Raw genomic sequence first — 15,953 nt, forward strand, 5'->3', positions numbered from 1 at the left:
GAAACTTGACTTCTCATGTTCTGACTGCCTTGGTAGTTCTCTGGTGTGTTCAAACAGGTATTTTCCACATTTTATCCTAGAAGGGAGATCGTTATAAACTGAAAACACATTTTATTAAATCCAGTTCCCAAAGAATAACTCTTAATAAACCTAGAATGGAAAACAATGCTTCCTTAATATGAAAAATAAGGTGGGTTGCATTGAATAATATTTAATGGGAAACACAAGAGTAGGGTCCTTACTGGTGTATTGGAAGAGAAAAAGCTTCAGAATTATCTGTGTAATTAATAGAACACAGTTGCCTAAGACCTAATAAATTGGAACTTGTGGGGGTTGTAGGGAGTGGGCTAAGAACCCTGAACTAGAGGCATTCTCATTAAAGACAAGAATGCCAGGTGTAAGGGCCAAATATTAAACATTGTTCTGAAAGTTCTAAATAGCGTAATAAGAGTAAGAAAAAAAATTTTAAGGTAGAAATATTGCTTAAAAGAGATATTGCTTTCAGATGATATGTTGTTTACCCAAAAAGAAAAACTTCAGACTAATTAGTAAGATGACTGTATATGCGTGTATGTAATATTATATGTTTTCTTTACATATAATAAAAGGTATGTATTTCCTACATGCCAGTAGTAATCAGTTAAAGATATAACAAAGCATGTTACTACAGTAGCAACAAAAAATAAACTAATGAAAAAAAAGAAAACAAAACCAGAACTGTGTAGGATCTATGAAAACTTGGAGATGTTTTTGAGGAACATGAAGAAAGTCTTGAATAAATGGCAAGACATACCATCTTTAACAATGTAAAGATATAAACATTTTCTAAATGAATATATAAATTCAATATAACTTCAATTCAAATCTTAATAATAGAGGATTGGTAAGAAAACTCAATAAAATGATTTTAAAGCTTTTTTTGGGAGAACACCTGAGCAATAATAACCAAGGAATTTTTGATAAAGGAATATTTACTTCAGCAGATATTAAAACCAAGTATGTTTAATAGCATGTTAGACATAGCTGAAGTGAGAATTATGTTTAAAGCGGTGAGATGCTAGTGCAGAAATAGACAAATGAAGGAAGGAGCAAGTACAGAAAGAAACCAAAGTATAAATGGGAATTTATTTAGGATACACTGAAGGGACATTTCAAATCATTGAGATGGTGTTTACCAGTTAAGTAAATGGTGCTGGGTCGTATTAGCCCTTGAGGGAAGAGAAGGAACAAGGGAGTTTGATCCCCATCTCATAGTTTACATTAGAATAAATTTTATCTAGATTAAAGATTTCAATTTAATGAATGAAATCATAAAAGTGCCAGAATAAAATGTAGGTGAATATTTAGATTGACATTATTAAGGTTAAGAGAGATAGGTATTATTACATCAAAAGTTAAAACTTTGCCCGAGCAGCGGTTACCTTGGGAGGATTATTGGCTGGGAAAGGGCAAAAGGAAGCCTGATTTGGGTGGTGGTTATATTGGCGTAAAGATTCACTGAATTCTTAAAACTTGTGCACTTTACTATATGTATATTATACTGTGTCTGAATTACTTAGTGCTGCTATAACAGAAATACTACAAGTGGGGGCTTCAACAAACAAATTTATTCTCTCACAGTTTATGAGGCTGCAAGTCTGGATTTTGGGTGCTGGCTCTAGGGGAAGGCTTCCTCTCTCTATTGGCTCTAGAGGAAGATCCTTTTCTGAGCTTCTGTTCCTCAGTCGCTTGGCAATCTTCATGTGGCCTGGCATCTATCTTCCCCCATCTCTGCTTGTTTCTCTGTGCCTAATCTGCTCTTTATATATCTCAAAGGTGATTGGCTTAAAACACACCGTACACTGATATGGCCTCTTAGTGTAACAAAGAAAACCCATTCTCAAATGGAACTATAACCACAGGTATAGGGTTAGGATTTACAACATATATTTTCAATCCATAATGTATCTCAACTAAAAAAAATTTTTTTTTTTTTAGGTAAAACTTCTGTTCAGCAAAAGATATCATGGAAAAAAGTTTCAAAGAAATGACAAACTTGGAATAAATATTTACAACATTCATGACATACAAAAGGTTAATTCTTATGTTTAATGTATAAAGAGCTATTGTAAATATCAAAAAGACAAACAACTCAATTAAAAAAAGAGCAAAAGACTCGAATAGACATTTCTCTAAAGAAGATATACAAATGGTGTTCAACACCATCAGTCATTAGCAAAATGCAAATCAAAACTACAATGAGATATGACTTCACATTCACTAGGATGGCTATTATCAGAGAAAAATGAAAAATAACAAGTGTTGGCAAGGATGTGGAGAAATTGAAATCCTCATCCACTGCTGGTGGGAATGTAAAATGGTACAACGGTTGTGAAAAAGCTTGGTAGTTCCTCAAAAAGTTAAACATAGAATTACCGTATGGCCCAGCAATTCCACTCCTATGTGTATGCCCCAAAGACTTGAAAGCAGGGACTCAAATATGTACACCAGTGATCTTGGCAACTCTCTTGGTCATCTAGTACTGCTGTAACAGAAGTACCACAAGTGGATGGCTTTAACAAAGAAAAGTTTATTCTCTCACAGTCAAGTAGGCTACAAGTCCAAATCCAGGGCGCTGGCTCCAGGGGAAGGCTTTCTCTCTGTGTCAGCTCCGGAGGAAGGCCCTTGTTGTCAGTCTTCCATTGGTCTGGGAGCATCTCAGTCACAGGGACCCCAGGTCCAAAGGACACGCTCTGCTCCCGGTGCTGCTTTCTTGGTGGTATGAGGTCCCCAACTCCCTGCTTCTTCCCTTTGCTTTTATCTTTTGAGAGATAAAAGGTGGTACAGGCTACACCCCAGGGAAACTCCCTTTACACTGGATCAGGGAGGTGACCTGAGTAAGGGCGGTGTTATAATCCCACCCTGATCCTCTTATCGTAAAATTACAATCACAAAATGGAGGACAACCACACACTACTGGGAATCATGGCCTAACCAAGTTGATACACACATTCTTGGGGGGACATAATTCAATCCATGACAGCAACATTATTCATAATAGCAAAAATGTGGAAATGTTCTAAGTGTCTATTAACAGATGAGTAAACTACATGGTACACCTATACAATGAAATATGACTCAGCCATAAAAAGAAACGAAGTTCTAATACATGCTACAACATGGATAAACCCTGAAAACATTATGCTCAGTGAAATAAGTCAGACAGAAAAGAACAAATATTGTATGTGATATATGCAATATCTAGAATAAATAAATGCATGGAGAACAAAGTTTCTAAGTGGTTACAGGTCTGGGTGGAGGGTGAAATGGTGAGCTACTGCTTAAAGGTACTGAGCTTCTGTTTGGGATGAAGAAAAACATATGGAAATGGATGGGGTGATGGTCGCACAACATGGTGAATGTAATTAGTGTCACTGAGTTTTACACTTAAAAATGGTTAAAATGGCAAATGTTTTTTTATTTATATTTTACCACAATAAAATTTTTAAAAAGGGCCGTTGTAAATCAATAAGAAGAAGTTGAGCAGGCCAATAAAAAATTCAAAGAGCCCAGACAGGCAATTCACACACATACACACACACAAAACCGAATGAACAATAAACAACAAAAGAAATGCTTGCTTCACTCATAGCCAAATAAATGCAAATTAAAACCCTATACAGCACTGTTTTTCACCTAGCAGATTGCTAAAATGAAAAGATTTGATACTCTCTAGCTAGGTTGTAAGGAAATAAGCATTCTCATATTGAGTGGAAGGAAAAATGCTATTATTTCCTGGAGGCCTAGCTTAGCAAGCTGATTTGTACTTAAAATGTGCATTCTACTTGACAAATTCTGCTCTTGAAATAATTTAAGGAGATAATTTCACAGATACACAAACATATGCAAAATGATATTCATCACAGTGTTGCTTATAAAAGAGACAAATTGGAAAATTGTCCAATCAGTAAAGGATTGATTAAATAAAAATACCCACTCCTCAGTTATTGACATGGTAAGGTTCCAAAGACCAGGTTGTTATGAGAAAATTGGCATTATGTGAAAATGGAGGATGACCACATCAGATCACAAAATAGATGACTACATCATTACATAAGTGCCAAATTACATCATTACATAACTGCCAAACGACTGAGAATCGTGCCCCGGCCAAGCTGACACATAACATTAACCATCACAGCCAGCGTTACTTTCACTTCACGCCTCAGTGTTAGTTACTGCCAAATGTACATCATGGATGCACAAAATAGTTGCATAGTATTTTTTTTACTATTACCATAAATGCAAAATATTGGATGACAAGATAGTCGATAAGCGAAGAGAAGGTACTTTGAAACACTATGCAGCCAATAAAGTAGGTGATGATAGAAATCTATATTATAAACACAGAAAAAAGAAATTCCAAGGGATTTTGTTAAGTGATAAAAGTGGGATTTGTTTATCTATTTATTTAACAGATGTTAGTTGAATGCCTACATCTGTCAAGCCCTCTTCTAGGCACTGGGGATACAGCAGTGAGCAAAAAAGGAAGGAAATTACTGTCTTCATGGAGCTGACATTCTAGTAGCAAAGGAAAGATAATAAAAAGTAAAATAAACTATATAGTATATAAAATAGTATGTACAGTGTCTTAGACATCTCGGGCTGCTATAACAGAGATACCACAAGTGGATGGCTTTAACAAAGAGAAACTTATTTTCTCACAGTCTGGAAGGCTAGAAGTCCAAATCCAGGGTGTCAGCTCCAGGAGAAGGCTTTCTCTCTCTGTTGGCTCTGGGGGAAAGTCCCTGTCATCTGTCTTCCCCTGGTCTAGGAGCTGCCCAACGCTGGCTCTTGTTTCTTGGTGGTATGAGGTCCCCATATCTCTCTGCTTGCTTCTCTCTTTTATATCTCAAAAGAGATTCACTTAACACACAATCTAATCTTGTAGATCTCATCAACATGACTCGCTAATCCATCTCATTAACATCATAGTGATAGGATTTATAACACGCGGGAAATTGCATCAGATGTCAAAATGGCAATCACACAATACTGAGAATCATGGCCTACCCAAATTGATGCACATAATTTTGGGGGACACAATTCAATCCATGACATACAGTATGAGAATATTTTACTAAATATGTATATCGAAAAATGTCTGGAAAGATTTTTGTACATAGTTGTTATCTAGATGGTGGAGGGTTTTGGTTTCTACTTCATATTTATTTTTCTGAAATTTTTTTGAATCAATATGCCTTTTAAATCAGAAAAAAAAATCCATTTTGACAAAAATAAAATGACAAATTTATTTTAAAGCATCTTTGAATATATGGCATTTTCTTTCCTGGAAGAAAGGAAAAGATCAACAACTGTCAAACAGGAGTTCCTGAAATTTTTTTAAAGTTAAAAAGCAGTACTCAGCCTCCCTTAGGATGCTATGAAACACAGACACTAAAAAGGAAAAGCTCTTTTGGTTATATTATTTTAAACTTTAGTAAGGCAAATGCTGCCAAACAAAATCAAAAAGGCAAATGTTAAACTGGGGGGAATGAATATTTGCAATACTTGTGATAGGCAAAAGGCTAATAATATCACTACTATAATGTACAAAGAACTCTTATAACTCAAAAAGATAAAGATGAACAACCCAACAGGAAAAGCAAAGACCTGAACCAGTCATTCTACAGAAAGACATAGTCAATAAATGCCAAAATGTGTTCATTTTCACTAGTTGCCAAATCATTTTACATTTAAATTTTAAAACAAGAAGGTGGTAAGCTTTTCATATGGGGTTAGGAAAAGTTTAAAGGTTGGATAATTGCCAGTGGTCTGCAGTGTCCTTTTGCGCACAGAAGACCCAGTGGAGCAGAGTGACTCAGTCAGGCACCTTCCTGCCACTGAAGGAAGCAAATAAAGATGTGAACACCCATTTCTGTATTTTCCTTTTTTTAAATATTGCATGCATTACTTTTACATTCAGGAAGAAGCTTCACAATTCTAAAGTGATGAGTCATCTTACATGAAAATTGCATGTTTCTAAATGTAATAAACAAATGTAATAGACAAAAAAATATATTGATACTAATTCAGTGTGTGTAAAAATGGCATGGTGACAGCGTCAGACCTCATCGCCTACCTTCACAAAGGGGGAGGAGAACCATGATCAGCATCAACTGTCTAAGGCTGATTGCTATGAGGTACAGGTCAGACACACCGCCACATTCCAAACTTTTTACCAATGCTGACACCAGCTATCCCTCCCACGGCACTCTACTTCTCTGCTGGGTTCTATAATTCGTTGCAATGGTCACACAAAATTCACAGACCATACTCACAGTTATGGGGTGTAGGGTCGCTGTGAGTCAGAATTGACACGATGGCAGCGGACTTTTTTTTTAAACAGGTTACAATTCAGGATCAGAAATGACATGTATCTACTGGTTGCCTGAATGTCTTCTTTGGCGATGTGCCTGTTCATATCTTTTGCCCATTTTTTAATTGGGTTATTTACCTTTTTGTCATTGAGGTTTTGCAGTATCTAGTAGATTTTAGAGATTAGACCCCGATTGGATGTGTTGTAGCCAAAAAATTTTTCCCAGTCCGTAGGTTTTCTTTTTACTCTTCTGGTGAAGTCTTTAGATGAGCATGTTTGATTTTTAAGAGCTCTCAGTTATCTAGTTTCTCTTCTGGTGCTGGGCAATTGCTAGTTACGGTTTGTAGTCTGTTTATGCCATGTATTAGGGCTCCTAGCATTGTTCCTATTTTTTCTTTCATGATCTTTATTGTTTTAGATTTTATATTTAGGTCTCTGATCCATTTTGAGTTAGTTTTTGTACATAGTGTGAGATATGGGTCTTCTTTCATTTTTTTGCAGATGGATATCCAGTTATACCAGCACCATTTGTTAAAGAGACTGTCTTTTCTCCACTTAACTGGCTGACTTTGGACCTTGGTCAAATATAAGCTGCTTATAAGTGGATGGAAACCCTGGTGGTGTAGTGGTTATGTGCTACAGCTGCTAACCAAAGGGTCGGGAGTTTGAATCCACCAGGGACTCTTTGGAAGGTCTATGGGGCAGTTCTAGTCTGTTCTATAGGGTCACTATGAATCAGAATCAACTCGACAGCACTGGGTTTCATTTGGTTTTGGTATAAGTGGATGAATTTAAGCCTGGGTTCTCAATTCTGTTCCATTGGTCTATGTATCTGTTGTTTTACCAGTACTAGGCTGTTTTACTACTGTGGCAGTATAATAGATTATAAAATCAGATAGTGTGAGACCTCCCACTTTGTTCTTCTTCTTTAGTAATGCTTTACTTATCCAGGGCTTCTTCCCTTTCCATATGAAGTTGGTGATTTGTTTCTCCATCTGGTTAAAAAATGTCGTTGGAATTTGGATTGGGATTGCATTGTATCTGTAGATCGCTTTGGGTAGAATTGACATTTTCACAGTGTTGAGTCTTCCTATCCATGAGTAAGGTGTGTTTTTCCACTTATGTAGATTTCTTTTGGTTTCTTGGAGTAGCTCCTTATAGTTTTCTTTGTACAGGTCTTTTACATCTCTGGTTAAATTTATTCTTAAGTATTTTATCTTCTTGGGGGCTTTTGTAGATGGTATTGATTTGGTGATTTCCTCTTCAAAGTTCTCTTTGTTGGTGTAGAGGAATCCAACTGATTTTTGTATGTTTATCTTGTATCCTCATACTGTGCTGAAATCTTCTATTAGTTCCAGTAGTTTTCTTGTGGTTTCTTTGGGGTTTTCTGTGTATACGATCATATCATCTACAAATAGGGATACTTTTACTTCCTCCTTACCAATTTGGATGCCCATGATTAAGAGTTTGACTGCTAACCAAAAGGTGGGCAGTTCGAATCCACAAGCTGCTCCTTGGAAACCCTATGGTGCAGTTCTACTCTGTCCTATAAGGTCGCTATGAGTCGGAATCGACTCGACGGCAACAGGGTTTAGGGGTTATTTCTTTTTCTTGCCTTATTACTCTGGCTAGGACCTCCAGCACAATGTTAAATAAGAGTGGTGATAAAGGGCATCCTTGTCTCATTCTCATTCTCACGGGGAATGCTTTCAGACTCTCTCCATTTAGGATGATGTTGGCTATTGGCTGTTGGCTTTGTATAAATGCCCTTTATTGTGTTGAGGAGTTTTCCTTTTATTCCTATTTTACTGAGAGTTTTTATCATGAACGAGTGTTGGACTTTGTCAAATGCCTTTTCTGCATCAATTGATAAGATCATGTGTTTCTTGTCTTTTGTTTTATTTATATGCTAGATTACATTGGGAATCCCTGGTGGCATAGTGGTTGAGTGCTATGGCTGCTAACCAATGGATCGGCAGTTCAAATCTGCCAGGCGCTCCTTGGAAACTCTATAGGGCAGTTCTACTCTGTCCTATGGGGTCGCTATGAGTTGGAATTGACTCGACAGCAACAGGTTTTTTTTTAGATTACATTGATTGTTCTTCTAATGTTGAACCATCCCTGCGTACCTGGTATGAATCCCACTTGGTCATGGTGAATTATTTTTTTGATATGTTGTTGAATTCTATTGGCTAGAATTTTGTTGAGGATTTTTGCGTCTATGTCCATGAGGGATATGGGTGTGTAATTTTATTTTTTTGTGGTGTCTTTAATTGGTTTTGGTGTCAGGGTTATGCCAGATTTGTAGAATGAGTTTGGGAGTATTCCATCCTTTTCTATGCTCTGAAATACCTTTAGTAGTAGAGCTGTTAACTCTTCTCTGAAAGTTTCGTAGAATTCTCCAGTGAAGCTGTCACGGCCAGTGCTTTTTTTTTTTGGGAGTTTTTGGTTACCTCTTCAGTCTCTTTTGTTATAGGTTTATTTAGTTGTCCTACCTCTGTTGTGTTAGTTTAAGCAGGTAGTGTGTTTCTAGAAATATGTCTGTTTCCTCTAAGTTTTCAAATGTGTTGGAGTACATTTTTCATAGTATTCTGTTATGACCTTTTTTAATTTCAATTGGGTCTGTTGTGATATTGCCCATCTCATTTCTTATTTAGGTTATTTGCTTCGTCTCCTGTTTTTTTTTTTTTTTTTTTTTGTCAGTTTGGCCAATGGTTATTGATTTCATTGACCTTTTCAGAAAACCAGGTTTTGGTCTTCTTAACTCTTTTACTTGTTTTTCTATTCTTTATTTCTGCTCTAATTTTTATTATTTCCTTTCTTCTGGTGCCCGTGGATTCTTTTGCTGCTCTCTTTCTATTTGTTAGAGTTGTAGAGTTAATGTTTTGATTTTGGCCCTTTCTTCTTTTTGGATATGTGCATTTATTGCTGTAAATTGACCTCTGAGCACTGCTTTTGCTGTGTCCCAAAGGTTCTGGTAGGATGTGTTTTCATTTTCATTTGATTCTGTGAACTTCTTTATTCCATCCTTGATTTCTTCTATAACCCGGTAGTTTCTGAGCAAGATGTTGTTCAGTTTCCATGTGTTTGATGTTTTTTTTTTTTTTCTTGCTTTTTCTGTTATTGATTTCTACTTTTATGGCTTTATGGTCAGAAAAAATGCTTTGTAATATTTCGATATTTTGGATTCTGTTAAAGCTTCGGCCTATTCTGGAGAATGTTCCATGTGCGTTGGAAAAGAAAGTATACTTAGCTACTGTTGGGTGGAGGGTTTTGTATATGTCTATGAGATTAAGTTGGTTGATTGAGACATTTAGATCATCCGTGTCTTTACTGAGCTTCTTTCTGGATGTTCTGTCCTTTACCAAAAGTGGCATGTTGAAGTTTCCTACTATTATTGTGTCTATTACTCTTTTCAATGCTGTTAGAGTTTGTTTTATGTATTTTGGAGACCTGTCGTTGGGTGCGTAAATATTTATTATGGTTATGTCCTCCTGGTGTACTGACCCTTTAATCATCACATAGTGTCCCTTATCCACTGTGGTAGATTTTGCTTTAAAGTCTGTTTTATCAGAGATTAATAGTGCTACTCCTGCTCTTTTTTTATTGTTGTTTGCTTGAAATTTTTTTTCCATCCTTTGAGTTTTAGTTTGATTGTGTCTTTGAGTCTAAGGTGTGTCTCTTATAGGCAGCATGTAGATGGATAGAGTTTTTTTAATCCATTTTGCCACTCTCTGTCTCTTTATTGTATTTAGTGCATTTATATTTGGCATAATTATTGATAGGTGTGAGTTTAGTGCTGTCATTTTGATGTCCTTTTTTGTGTTGTTGACAGTTTCTTTTTTCCACTTTATTTTCTGTCCTGAATCATTTTTCTTTATGAATTTTCTTTTCATCTTTTTTTTTTTTTGTATTTACTGAGTCTTTGTTTTTCTGGTTTTAGATTTTCATGTGTAGGATTGTTAGTTTTCTTTGTGGTTACCTTAATATTTACCCCTGTTTTTCTGAGTTTAAACCAATCTTTTATTTCTTTATATTGCCTTGACTTCCTCTCCATATGACAGTTCTATGACTACTTTATTTAATCCATCTTTTTTGTTTTAATATTGTCATCTTTTACTGTTTCTCTATTTTCAGTGTTTTAGTTCTGATTTGTTTTTGTAACATCTTTATCTGGGTCGATATCTTGTTCTTTGTTCTAGTCTTGGGTTGCTATCTAATACTATTGATTCTCTAACCACGGGACTCCCTTCAGTATTTATTATAATTTTGGTTTGGTTTTTATAAATTCCCTTAACTTCTGTTTATCTGGAAATGTCCTACTTTTGCCATCATATTTGAGAGACAGTTTTGCTGGATATATAATCCTTGGCTGGCAATTTTTTCACTTCAAGGCTTTATATAAGTCATCCAATTGCCTTCTTGCCTGCACTGTTTCTGCTGAATACTCAGAGCTTATTCTTATTGACTTTTTTGTAGGTGATTTTTTGTTTATCCCTAGCTGCTCTTAAAATTCTCTCTTTATCTTTGGTTTTGTTAAGTTTGATTATAATATGTCTTGGTGACTTTCTTTTGGGGTCTACCTTGTGTGGGTTTCAGTGAGCTTCTTTGATAGATATCTTCTTGTCTTTAATGATATCAGGGAAGTTTTCTGCCAACAAATCTTCAACAATTCTCTCTGTATTTTCTGTTGTCCACCCCCTTTTCTGGTACTCCATTCACTCAGGCTATTCCTCCTGTTAGACTTCCACATAATTCTTAGGGTTTCTCCAATTTTTTAAATTCTTTTATATGATTTTTCCTCAAATAAATTGATGTGAAGTGCTTTATCTTCAATCTCACTAATTCTGATTTCCATTGCTTCATTTCTGCACCTATGACTTTCAATGAGCTAATTCTGAAATTTCATTGTTAATCTTTTGGATTTCTATTTGCTGTCTCTCTGTGGATTCTTATCACCTGTTAAGTTTGTCATTATGCTCTTGTATAACCTTCTTAGTTTCCTCTTTTGCATTGTCTGTGTGTTCCTTGGCTTTTCTTCATTTTGCCCAATCTCCTTCCTTATCTCTCAAAGAGCTCTGTATATTAATCTTTTGAATTCTACCTCTGATAATTCCAAGAATTTATCCTCCTCTGAGAAGTTTCTTGGTTCTTTGTTTTGGTCACTTGCTGAAGCCACTATGGTCTGCCTCATTATGTGATTTGATATTGACTGTTCTCTCGGCAACCCTGGTGGTGTAGTGGTTAAGTGCTACAGCTGCTAACCAAGAGGTTGGCGGTTCGGATCTGCCAGGCACTCCTTTGAAACTTTATGGGGCAGTTCTATTCTGCCCTGTAGGGTCGCTATTAGTCAGAATCTACTCGGCGGCAGTGGAAGTGTGTGTGTGTGTATGTTGTCTCTGAGTCATCAATAACTCATTGCATTTATTTATTGTATGTTTGCTTGCTGTGTCCTGGCTTCTTGTTTTGTTTTGTTTTGATATGCCCACATAGGCTGGTTGCGTGAGCTACTTTGATTATTGGTGTCTTTGAAGCTCTCATGTCCTGTCACCAGATGGTTAGAGCTGTTACTAGGTATGTGAGCCCAGGAGTCTGTTTACTTTTCTTGTGTGAATTCAGCTCAGGTGTCCAGGTCATTGGTCACCAAGTGTGGTGCAGGCCCTCACTTACAGATTTTGATGAGCGTGTCTATGTAGGGGTGATCAGAGTAGGCACAGGTATCTGACAGTAGTAGGGAATTACATGCTGAGCAAGGTAGGGGGCTGACAGCTGCCCCTGAGTGCCTGGGTGGAAGGCATGTCCCTGTTCCCTAGAATTCATAGTTGGGTGGGTTTTGCAGCCAGACTTTGGAAACCCAGGCTGTTGGCAATAGGGACTGGGAGGCACCACTTACTCTCAGACCCCTGCTTAATGGGCAGGGAAGTGTCAAATGTCACAAATCTGCCACTCCACCTTGGCTGTTGCAGTTGAAAATAGACTTCAGGTATATACCCTGTTGTACTATGCTAATGAGGGCCTACGCTGTTGAAATGGGCCGACATGGACCTAGGCAGGAGTGAAAGTCCAAAGTCTGTGGACCCCTTATGCCTGTGCCTAGGCAAGGGGCTGTGCCTGCCCTGAGTTCCCAGCTTAGGGGAGCTGGCAGATTATTTTTTTCCTGTTTGTTAATTTGTTGCCCCTTCAAAGCTGGGAGAATGGCTTGGGGCGTGTGATGGGTCCCACTTCTGGCCCAGAGGGCGTGGCAATCACTGAAGCTGACCAGAGACTGGACCAGAGTGGGGAGTGGGCAGGTGAATGGGAGAGAGGTACTTCCTAGAGGGGGGAGGGCTTTTTTGATCCTGCATGGTAGGTTGGATGCTTGCACTTAACTTTCACAGATTCAGCATCACTTCTTCCTGGTTCTGGAAGCTTGTGCAGACTCTCTGCTGCTCAGTTTCTACCACTGTGGGAAAAGCATCCAGAGTGCTACTGCTTGCCTGTGTGTCAGCTGATCCAGCTTGCAGGGTGCTGGCCAGGTCAGGTCTGGCAAATCCTCGCTGCTTCTGAACTGTCTCTCCCTCCCCCTGCCACTCAGTCCGACTCCTCAACTTTGTCTTTGATGTTCAGGGCTCCTAGGTTTTCATACATAATCCATTCTCTTGTTTTTTTGGGGTCTTTGTCATAGGGTCGCTATGAGTCAGAATCAACTCAACGGCACTGAGTTTGATTTTTTGGTTTTGTTATAAGAGTGACCACAGGAAGCATCTGCTACTCTGCCATCTTGGCCCTGCCCCAGCCTAAAGTTTTATTAATTGCAGCAATATTTATATAAGTAAAAAATTAGAAACCACCTGTGATAATTAAGATCATGTGTCAACTTGGCTGGGCCATGATTCTCAGTGTTTGGGCAGTTGTATAATGTTGTCGTGATCACTTCCCTGATGAAATTTGATATGTGATCACCCCCATGATGGGATCTGCTGTGAGTAGTCAATCAATTAAAAGGTAGTTTCCTTGGGGGTGTGAACTGCACTGAATATAAAAGGACATTCTGGCAAGGCTAAGGCTTGGGGGCTTTTTGTTCATTCTGGATCCTACATCTGGCTCCTGTTCATCTGGCCTCTGGTTCTTGGGACTTGAGCTAGCAGCTTGCTTACAGTCTTGCCTCCCAATCTTGGGATTCATCAATCTTTGCAGCCTGTGAGCAAGCCTCAATCCTGACCCATGAACTTGAGACATTCCAGCCTCTACAAGCATGTGAGCCATTTCCTCGATACAAATCTCTCTATATATATTTATACACTTTCCTAGTTTCTCTCTAGAGAACCCAGCCTAAGACACCACCCAAAGGTCCGTCAATAGTATGTTGATTAAATAATTTATGGTACATCCCTACTTTGGAAAACTAGAGTTTAAAAGATTATAGGACAGGTACAGAAAGAGATTCAAGATTATTAAGAGAACAGGAGAATTTCAGACAGTTGTAAGAGCATATGTAATAATATAATCCCATTTTTATAAAATAATGTGATAATATTACAAAAATTCTGGGGAAAACTCTGAAAGAATAGGCATCAGACTGCTAACAGTGGCCATCTCTTCCTCAGGTCAGTGTGGGATTATGGAAGACATTTGCTTTCTAAAGTATACATTTTTGTGTTTTTTGAGTTTTCTACATTGACAATATTTTTGAAATCAGAAAAAAATGAAGAAAGAAATATTAAGGGTGGAGATTCCTCCTACTATAAAAGATTGAGTACTCTGGCCCCTGCTTAGCCTCCCCACCTCCTTCTCTCTGTCTATCAATGTCTGGGCAGATTCCACCCTCTCTAAGCCTTTCCTAAAAGCTTCAGTTTATTCAGATGGCCTCCCCTTCTGATCTATGGGCCCTTTGGGCCCTGGATTACAATTAATTCCCTATGGTTATAAACTATTTATTGTGTATCATCTGATTGTGCAAACCAAGGTGTGAACATCTTGGTTACCTAGTGCTGCTGTAACAGAAATACCACAAGTGAGTGGCTTTAATAAACAGGAATTTATTCTCTCACAGTCTAGGAGGCTAAATGTCTGAATTCAGGGTGCCATCTCCAGGGGAAGGCATTTACTCTCTGCCAGCTCTGGGGGAAGGTCCTTGTCACTAATCTTCCCCTGCTCTAGGAGCTTCTTAGCACAGGGACCCCAGTCCAAAGGACACACTTCACTCAGGAAGGTCCCTCTCCTCTCTTCTGGATCCCTTCTTTCAGATTTCTAAAGAGATCGACTCAAGATACAACCTAATCCTATAGATTGTGTCCTGTGTCATTAACATAACTGCCTCTAATCCTGCTTCATTTACATCATGAAGGTTAGGATTTACAACAAATAGGTAATTACATCAGATCACAAAATGGAGGACAACCACACAATACTGGGAATCATGGCCTAGCCAAGTTGATGCATATTTTTGGGTGACACAATTCAATCCATGACGATACCCATGAGGGCAGGTGTCCCCACCTGCACCCTGGCCACAGCACTGACTGATTAGAAGGAAATTGAGCCAACCCTGACATGGCAAGGGAAAGTGGTCACAAACCTCCTCTGGATCTCTGATCAGATCAAGGGGGACTGGGGCCCTGCCCCGCCCTGTCCCCATGCCCACCAGGGAGGGAGACTTTATGACCAGTGTCTGATGTCTGAAAGATGTGAAGAAGGCAGTGGTCTCATACACTGTTGGCAGGAGTGTACACTTTTTGGAGGACAATTTGGCAGTTTCCACTTTGTGCCTGCTGGACAGCTCACACCTGATCAGTAGGCTTCTACTCAGCTTGGGTCCCAGGAAGGGAGACCTCTTCCCCAGCAGGCTCCATGGTCCAAGTGAACTTGAAAGGCTCTGGAAAACTTCCCACAGGGCCGAGAATTTAGACACAAGTCGCTAAGCACTCAGGCCAAAACATAAGTGAATGTCCTTTCCAATGGCTACAGTGTTCCTTCCCTATGAGGATAATCACAAACCATCACCATATAGACTTCCTAATCTGCCCTCTGGGTTCTCTCACCAGAGGGCACCCCTTATCCACACCTCCTCCTGTCTCATTTCTTAGGTAAAGGGGATGAGAGACCTGCACCAAGCCATCCCACCAGGCCACTCAAACTACCTAGAACTACCAGCACATAGCAGATATTCAATGCATGTTTCTTCCGTTGAAGGACACGGTTTCCTGGGCACCTAGGGTGGGGGGTGCTTATAGGACACAGATGGCTGAGCCCCTATTCCCTATGTTTCTGAATCAAGAGGTCTAGGTGGGACCCAAGAATTTGCACTTCTAACAGGTTCCCAGGTAATGCCGATGCTGCCATCTGATGGAGAACCACTCTCTGGAAACCTCAGGGTTTGAAAATGGGCAAAGTCAGGGAGGCGACCAGGAAGCGGGGCCCTACTCAAGCCCACAAGAGAGCCTGAAGGAGAGCAGGAACAGCAGGATGGAAGGCAGGACCAGAGTGGAGAGGGATTTCCAACCGCAGAATCACCAGGAAAGGGTGCACAGGTGGTTGTGGAGAATGAAGGGGGAGAGGAGCTGGAAGAACTGAGGAGCCGGTGGTGGTATTTTCTGAGGTAGGGCACCCAGGAGGT

The sequence above is a fragment of the Loxodonta africana genome, chromosome 15 (genome assembly GCF_030014295.1).
Source record: "Loxodonta africana isolate mLoxAfr1 chromosome 15, mLoxAfr1.hap2, whole genome shotgun sequence".
Taxonomy (NCBI): domain Eukaryota; kingdom Metazoa; phylum Chordata; class Mammalia; order Proboscidea; family Elephantidae; genus Loxodonta; species Loxodonta africana.